A 7,494-nucleotide genomic window follows, 5' to 3' on the forward strand; every position below is an offset into this window, starting at 1 on the left:
ATTGTGTTGCTAGAGCTTGAGGTTCCTTCAGGAGTGCTTTGCCATGCTGCTGAGTTTAGGACTGTTGTATTCTGTCATCTAGCTGACTGTTGGTGACTGCTGTTTGCTGCCTCTGGCCAGACTACCTATGTTGCTCTATGTAAGACTCAGCTGTCTCCTTCCTTGACCTTAGATCAAACAACGCAGTTGAAGGACTTCCTATATATTAACTGTTTCACAGAAGTGGGTTGAACTGAGCCCTCCGTACCACTGTGTAGACTAATTAGCTGTTATATTCCTTCGTGCTTTATATATCTATCCATATATTTTTATAAAATATTAAGTGTCCTGGTTTTGATTCTCTAGAGAACCCTGCTGAACACACTGATTCAATCTGTTTGTTTGTTTTGAGTGAAAAAATCCACTTCAATCCTCCAGCGCCAGCTCAGCTGCTAACCGCCCTCTGGGGCAAAGGGTGGAAAGGAAGTTCCCAGGCGGCTTCAGTCCACGAGGAGGTTCCGGCTCAGGGAGGGAAGAGCTCGAAGAAGCCCTTGAAGAGCGTGAGGGTCTAGAGCACAGCGGGGGTGCAGGCAGTCTCCCGGATGGAGTGCATGGCCAGCTGCGGGCTGCCCAGGTCCGGGACCCGCAGCCCCAGGCGAGAAGCCAGAATGGGCCAGTTGGTGGTGCCACAGGGGGAGTCATTGCGGACCATGAGGTCCTGCAGGGGCACCCCGACATTGCTGGCCACCTCCCGGATCAGAGCTTCCAAAATGGCAGTCGAGGCATAGCGCTGTTTGCTGTTTACCTTGATGACGGGGCCCTTGTGGAATAAGGGCCGATGGTTCTCCTCATGCTTGTCTAGGTAATTGGGAGCGCTGCCTGGGCCATGTCGACGCTGATCTTGAAGGACTTGGGCACGGCCTCCTCAAAGGCCGTCAGGTGCTGGGCAGACCGGGAGATTCTCCGCAGCACCAGCTCCATCAGCAGCGACGGTGTCCCCTGGGCACTCTCCGACCCTACCTCTTCGTTGTTGTACAGTGCGATCATGCGCACATGGGGCTCCATGGACAGCGAGGTCGGCGTGGCGCAGGAATCGATCAAGGCCTGCAGGGCACAAAAGCAGCTGTGCAGGTTGTCCAATTGAGAGGCAAAGATGACCTCCTCGTAGGCCCCACCCAGGACCGAGGGCTGGGTGTCAGCCAGACAGAGCTCCATCTCCACGATGTCCTCTGGGCTCAGTCCCAGGTGGGCGCAGAGCAGGGACATAAGGACAGAATGGTACCGGTCATCCTGGAGGACTGGAGGGTGCACAGCATTGAGAGGGCCGAGCTCAGGCGTCTCCTTCTCCAGCTCCTCCTGGATGGCTGTGGCCAGAATGGGGACTAGGTGCATCTCCGTGTTGGGTCCAAAGTTCTCGTTGATGTTCCTCTGCAGATGGATGGCCAGGTGTGGGATGCGGAGGACAGGCCGCTCCACATGCACCAGCCGCTGCTCCAGCCGGCCTGAAGTGGGGCTCTTGACAATGACACGTCCAGCCAAGGTCAGGTTCCGGTCAAACCAGGTGCTCCAAATGCCACCGCCATAGGTCTCCACACCCACCTGGTGGAAGCCCACCTGGCTGCGGCGAGACCGGCAAGACCGGTGTTTCACCCGGAGGCAGGGGCTGTCTGTGTGAGCACCAATGAGGCTGAAGCCATTGCCGGGCACATACTGGCCACCCACAGCAAAAGCGGTGATGGTGGAGGAGTTCCAGGTCAGAAAGTATTTGTTCTCAGGTTTGATGTCCCAGCAGTCTGTCTTCTTGAGTTCATGGAAGCCTGCCTGGAGGAGGAGGAGAAGCTCTGATTTATATGAAGAAGAATGTGGCATCACTAGCTCTAGAGGTTAGTATGTAAATTGAATAAAAGTTGTAGTGATTTGATTTCCTTGAATGCAGTTAGATATTATAGACAGCATTGTACTTCAAGATCGATTTTGAAATGTCCTTTTTGAGGACGAAAGCAACAAGTTCTGATGATTAATAATTGATATTTGCAGCTGTTTCTTCTCATCTTGAGTTATGTTCCACCAGCAAATGAAGGTTTGGAAAAACTTTATTCCACCCATGTCATTATGGTGACTCTACTTTGAGAAGGCATTTCTTCCTCAGTCATATTTTTATTGCCTTCTGACTTGAAGGGCTCATCTTCTGGCACTATCTTTGACCAGACCCTGCTGCTATTCATAAAGTCTTCAGTATCTGACAATGTTTTGCTATTATCCATAAGGTTTTCAGTGGCTAACTTCTCCAAAGTAGACAACCTATTCTTTCTTCATAGTCTATTCTTAATCTGTAAACTCTACTGAAACCTATTCACTTTGGGTAACCCTGCTGCTATTTCAATACCACGCATAAAACTCCCTCTTTCCAAGGTTCTTCCTGATTTAGCATAGTTTCCATTAATTAAAAACAAGCAAACACACAACAACAACAAAAACATAGTATCAACAAATCCACGTGGCATTATTGTGTCTTCAGCATGCATCAAAGAATCTGATTGTTACTAGACCCCCAGGAATTTAGATTTGCATATATCCAAGACCGTAGGTACGTCACTCAAAACCTAGGCTTATACAGACCATGTATCATCATGTGGAAAGACTCACAGGCAGGGGATATCCTTAGATGGTTCCCTTCACTCAATAAAGAATGTGCATGCAGTTTCACAAGCCATATATCTTCCAACCCTGAAACAACCCAAACTCAAAATGCAAACTCAAATTCACTGTCACGGAGTCAATTGTGACTTATTGCAATCCTATAGGACAAGAGTAGAACTGAGCCTGTGTGTTTATGAGACTTTAACACTTTATGGGGATGCAAAGCCTCACCTTTCTCTCTCGGAGCAAATAGTTGTTTTAAACTGCTGACTTTGTGATTAGCTGTCCAATGTACAACCCACTATGCATGGTCTCTAGAATATTGCCTTAATACTTTTAAAGATGGACCATCACATGGAAAGTCTTAGTCACACTTCAGACCACAATTTGATGCCTATATTTCAAGAACCCCTTCAATCAAACTGTAGCTGCTGCAAGAAATTGCTAGTTTTCATCCAGTTGCTTACTGAATAAAATGGACTCAGATTGCTAATCAAAAGGTCCCCAGCTGCTCCATTGGATAAAACTGAGGTTGCCTGTTCTGGTAACAGTCTTGTAAACTTTACATACGGTCCCTTTCAGGCAGAATTGGTTCAATAGCAGTGTAGCTGGCCCTTGGTTTTAGGTCTTGACAGGCCCCACTCTTCTCATCACCTTCATTTAATAATGGAGGTGGTTCATAAAGTGCTCTGAGAAAAACTGCTCACATGGGAGAGGGTTTTAGAAAAGACATAATCCCCAAATTAGGAAACAGGGGAAATTACCTCACACAAAATATCATCACACTCAGGAAGTGTTTCATAGGACAGAAGTTATTAAAGAGCATAGGTGAGCCAACACCTAAATTTATTTTTGAGCCAATCACAGAAAGTAAATAAGCATAAATGCAATTTCTCATCAATTGGAAAATTCTGATATTCTAGTAACTTAGATAATTTCACTGGAATTTTAAAAGTGGGATATTTACTCTTTAAAATAGTATTCATTTATGTCCTTGTTTAAATTCCAAAGATGAATATTTGCATAAAAAGTATACCTTTCCAAAGATATATTTTCTAACTTTAGTTGCTAAAGATTGAAGTAGGAGGGAGCTTCTTTTAATTCCATGATTCCATGAAAGTTTTGAATCTCTATCATATTTAAAAAAGGGGAAAATTATAAATTTTAACATTCATCATGTTATGAAAGGCTATATAAGCATAGTTATGCTGTATAATTAGCATAGAGTGTTAACACAAAAATGAATGAACTTTTCTACTGAAATAGAACTGAGACCCCTAATGCTTTACACTCAGCTATTCTATCATAATTCTTTCAGTAATTGTGGTGGTGAGGAAGTATGGACATAATGATAAGTTGTATATTATTGTTGTTGAAATATTATGGGATCATTATGTACTTATTCACTCTTTTATGATTGAGTTGCTTTATATTTGTAATTTTGGTCAATGTGTGGATTTTTTCATTACTGAAATACATGCACCTCACTGTGTTTGTAAACCTTGTTATATATTGTTGATATTCACAATGATTATATGACACGCATGTATATTCTCCAGTGGACTCTTCGGGCAGGATTAGTGGAGTGACACGGAAAAAAATGGTTTCCCTAACTTTCTCTACTTCTGTTTTTTTTTGTACTGAGTGGAATGTTTTATATCATGAAGTAAAATGAATTCACCCTGTTCTATCTGCACATAATTGTTCAGAAGCCCAAATGGTTAAAAGAAAATACAAGTGATACTTATTTATACGTGTGATCATGAAATACATCAAGGATACATGAGTACACTGTACTTCACCTGAAAAAACAAACAAAAAAACATACTTACTTAAATATTACCTAATTCCTAAAAACAACATCTTCCCCAAAATACCCTCCACCCCTCAAAAACCAAACTCACTGCCATCAAGTTAATGCTGACACAAATGGGCCTCCTGTGAGTTTCTAAGACTGTAACTGTTTACAGGAGTAGAAAGCCCACTCATTCCCCCTGTGGAGGTGTGTGGTTTCAAACTGCTCACCATGTGGATCGTAGCCCAACTGGTAAACACTACAACCACCAGGAATCCTAAAAACCCAAAGGAAGTAGTAAGTATCCATACAAGACATATTGCACTGAACAGGGAGTTTCAATAATTCAAAGAAAATTGACTTAAGCAATAATGGAATATCTCTTAAGGTTCCTTTTACAGAAAGACAAAGAGACAAAAGTTTCACAAAATCCCACTTTTAGGATACACCATCTCATACCATAGCACCTCCCACAGCCATACGGCTCTGACACACTTGCTTCTAATTTGTGTAGCTATGCAAGTTTCTGCTCTGATGGTAAATGCCAATACATGTGATAAGTGGCATCAAAGAATATTAATAAACCCCAGATGCAGAAAAAGTAACTGACATATAGTTGTATTTATATGTATCAGTGGTCATAAATGTTAAGTAACTCTTGTGACAAGAGAGTTAAGCACTCAGTTGTCAACCAAAAAGATCCATGGCTCAACCCATCAGTGTGTCCACAGATGAAAGACAAACAATATTCTCCAGTACAAACTAGAGCCTAGGATACCCTATAGGGCAGTTCTACTCTCTTATAGGACATTATGAGGTTGTGAATGGAAATTAACTGGACATCACACAACAGAGAGCATGGCTGGTTCAGTGATACACTTTTCTTCTTCAATCCATAAAGCCCAACTTCCATTCCTGGTCAATTCCCTGTATTTACAGTTTCCACTTGCCTGTCAGGAAAGATTTTATATTGCTCTGATAGCAGGATTCAGTGGAACTTCTAGACAAGTGGTTCTCAACTTATGGGTTGCTACCCCTTTGGAGGTCAAATGACCCTTTCACAGGGGTCACCCGATTCATAACAGTAGCGAAATTACAGTTATGATGTAGCAACAAAAATAATTTTATGGTTGGGGTCACGACAACATGAGGAACTGTATTAAAGGGTTGCGGCACTAGAAAGGTTGAGACCCACTGATCTAGAAAATGGTATTGCCCCCTTTGGGGGAACCTTGATTTAGAAATAGTAATATGGACTTAGGGTATGCACTTAAAATGTTTAAAATTCTGAAATACAGGAAGCATATCTCACTAGATTACAGCTCACTTCAACCCCTTAGAGCAAAATCTCATTTCTGGAAATTCACCTACTAACAGCTGCTAGTTTGATTTTGGTTAGCATCACTACTAAATTGCCAGTGAAAGTTAAACATAAATACCCACCTTCCTTCAAACCACTAGAGTGTCAACTCTCCTCTAAATAAATCATGCAACTATTTTACAGGTTTTAATGACCAGATGTGTTTTGTTTCCTCAATCATCTGATAGCATAAGAAACATCTGTTAACCTTTCCGGAGAAGAATTAATTGGGGTTTTTTTTTTGTTTTCTTTTCTTTTGTCTTTTCCTCTTTTCTTTTGAAAGGTCATGGGAGCGTGGTCACACCGAGCAGGAGGAAAAGAACCATATTTTCTGTTTATTTGATCAAGTCATCTAGAGGTCACTTACATAGTAATGAACTTGACCGAGACCTGGGAAGATAGGTGGATGTTAAGCTAGCTTTTTCATCCTACAGCATCGTTGGGTTTATTCCATGATAGATCATTTGTTTGTTTTCACTAAATTGAAGATACAGACACAGTGTTTTGCAGAGCTGTTTTTCTTTAAATTCGAAGACTCTCGCTATACTGTACACTGCTTTTTACCCTCTGCCCCATTTTAAAATTGAATTAAGAAACATCCAACACAGCTTTTGAATCATCAGCAGTTAATTATCAGAATAGAGGCCTTCTCAAAGTAGAATTGCCCATAATGACGTGGATGGAATAAAGCTTTTGTGTCTTCCATTTACTGATGGAAAATGACTCAAAACAAGGAAAAAATATCTGTAAACATCTATTAATAATTGGAATTAGGAATGTAGGAAAATTAGAAGTACTTAAAATGAATTGGACTGTAGAAAGACCAATATTCTAGATATTAGTAAACTGAAAGTGACTGGTTTGGGCCATTTGGAATCAGACAGTCATGTGGTTTTCTATACTGTGAATGACAATTTCAAGGGAAATTTGTTGTCATATTTGTTGACAAAAAAGACATTTGAAGTTCCATTTTGAAATGCAACACTGTCTGTGATAGGATGGTATTTATTTACATACAGGCAATTCAGACACTACAACTCTTATTATGATTTACACACCACCTCCTAAAAATAGTGATGCAGAAATTGAGCAGACATAGTATCAAGATGCTTTGGTAGTCATTGGTAATTGGAATGCATAAGTTGGAAACAAAGCATAACAGTAGTTGAAGAACAGGGCTTTCACGATAGAAATAAAGTTATAGCTCACATGATAGGATTTTCCAAGAACAACTATTTCATCAAAAATAGCTTTTTACAGTAACACAAAAGGCAACTATGTGCATGGGCTTCTCCATGTGGAATACCTGAAGTTGACTACATGTGTTAGCAGAGACCACGAAGAAGCTCATCGTCACAGCTGGAACCAGTCCAACGGACAGGAAACCGCCCATTGTGGAGCAGACCTGCAGTCACTCATATGTAAGCCAATGCTGAAGCTGAAGCAAATGAAAAGAAGTCAAGAAGGGCCAAACTATGACCTTGAGTAGATCTCGTCTGCATTTTGAGGACATCTCAAGGACAGATTTGAAGCATTAAACACGGAGGACAGAAGACCTGGTGAGCTGTGGGAGGACACCAAGAACATTATTCATAAAGAAAGCCAGTCATTATAAAGACCGGAAAGAAAGAAAAAAAATCAAAGTGGATCTGAGAAGAGACTCTGAAACTTGCTCGTAATAATAGAATAGCTAAGGCAAAAGAAGGGGGGAAAATGATGA

At 41.5% G+C, this 7,494-nt stretch overlaps 1 pseudogene; it reads right to left on the reverse strand.

Annotated features, from left to right (window-relative positions):
- Positions 1-416: 416 nt before the first annotated feature.
- The window catches only part of LOC101640578, a 67,322-nt pseudogene continuing 60,244 nt past the window's right edge, over positions 417-7,494 (reverse strand).

Source organism: Echinops telfairi, unplaced genomic scaffold (genome assembly GCF_000313985.2).
Source record: "Echinops telfairi isolate 266 unplaced genomic scaffold, ASM31398v2 ScPeMD7_7468;HRSCAF=8506_0, whole genome shotgun sequence".
Taxonomy (NCBI): domain Eukaryota; kingdom Metazoa; phylum Chordata; class Mammalia; order Afrosoricida; family Tenrecidae; genus Echinops; species Echinops telfairi.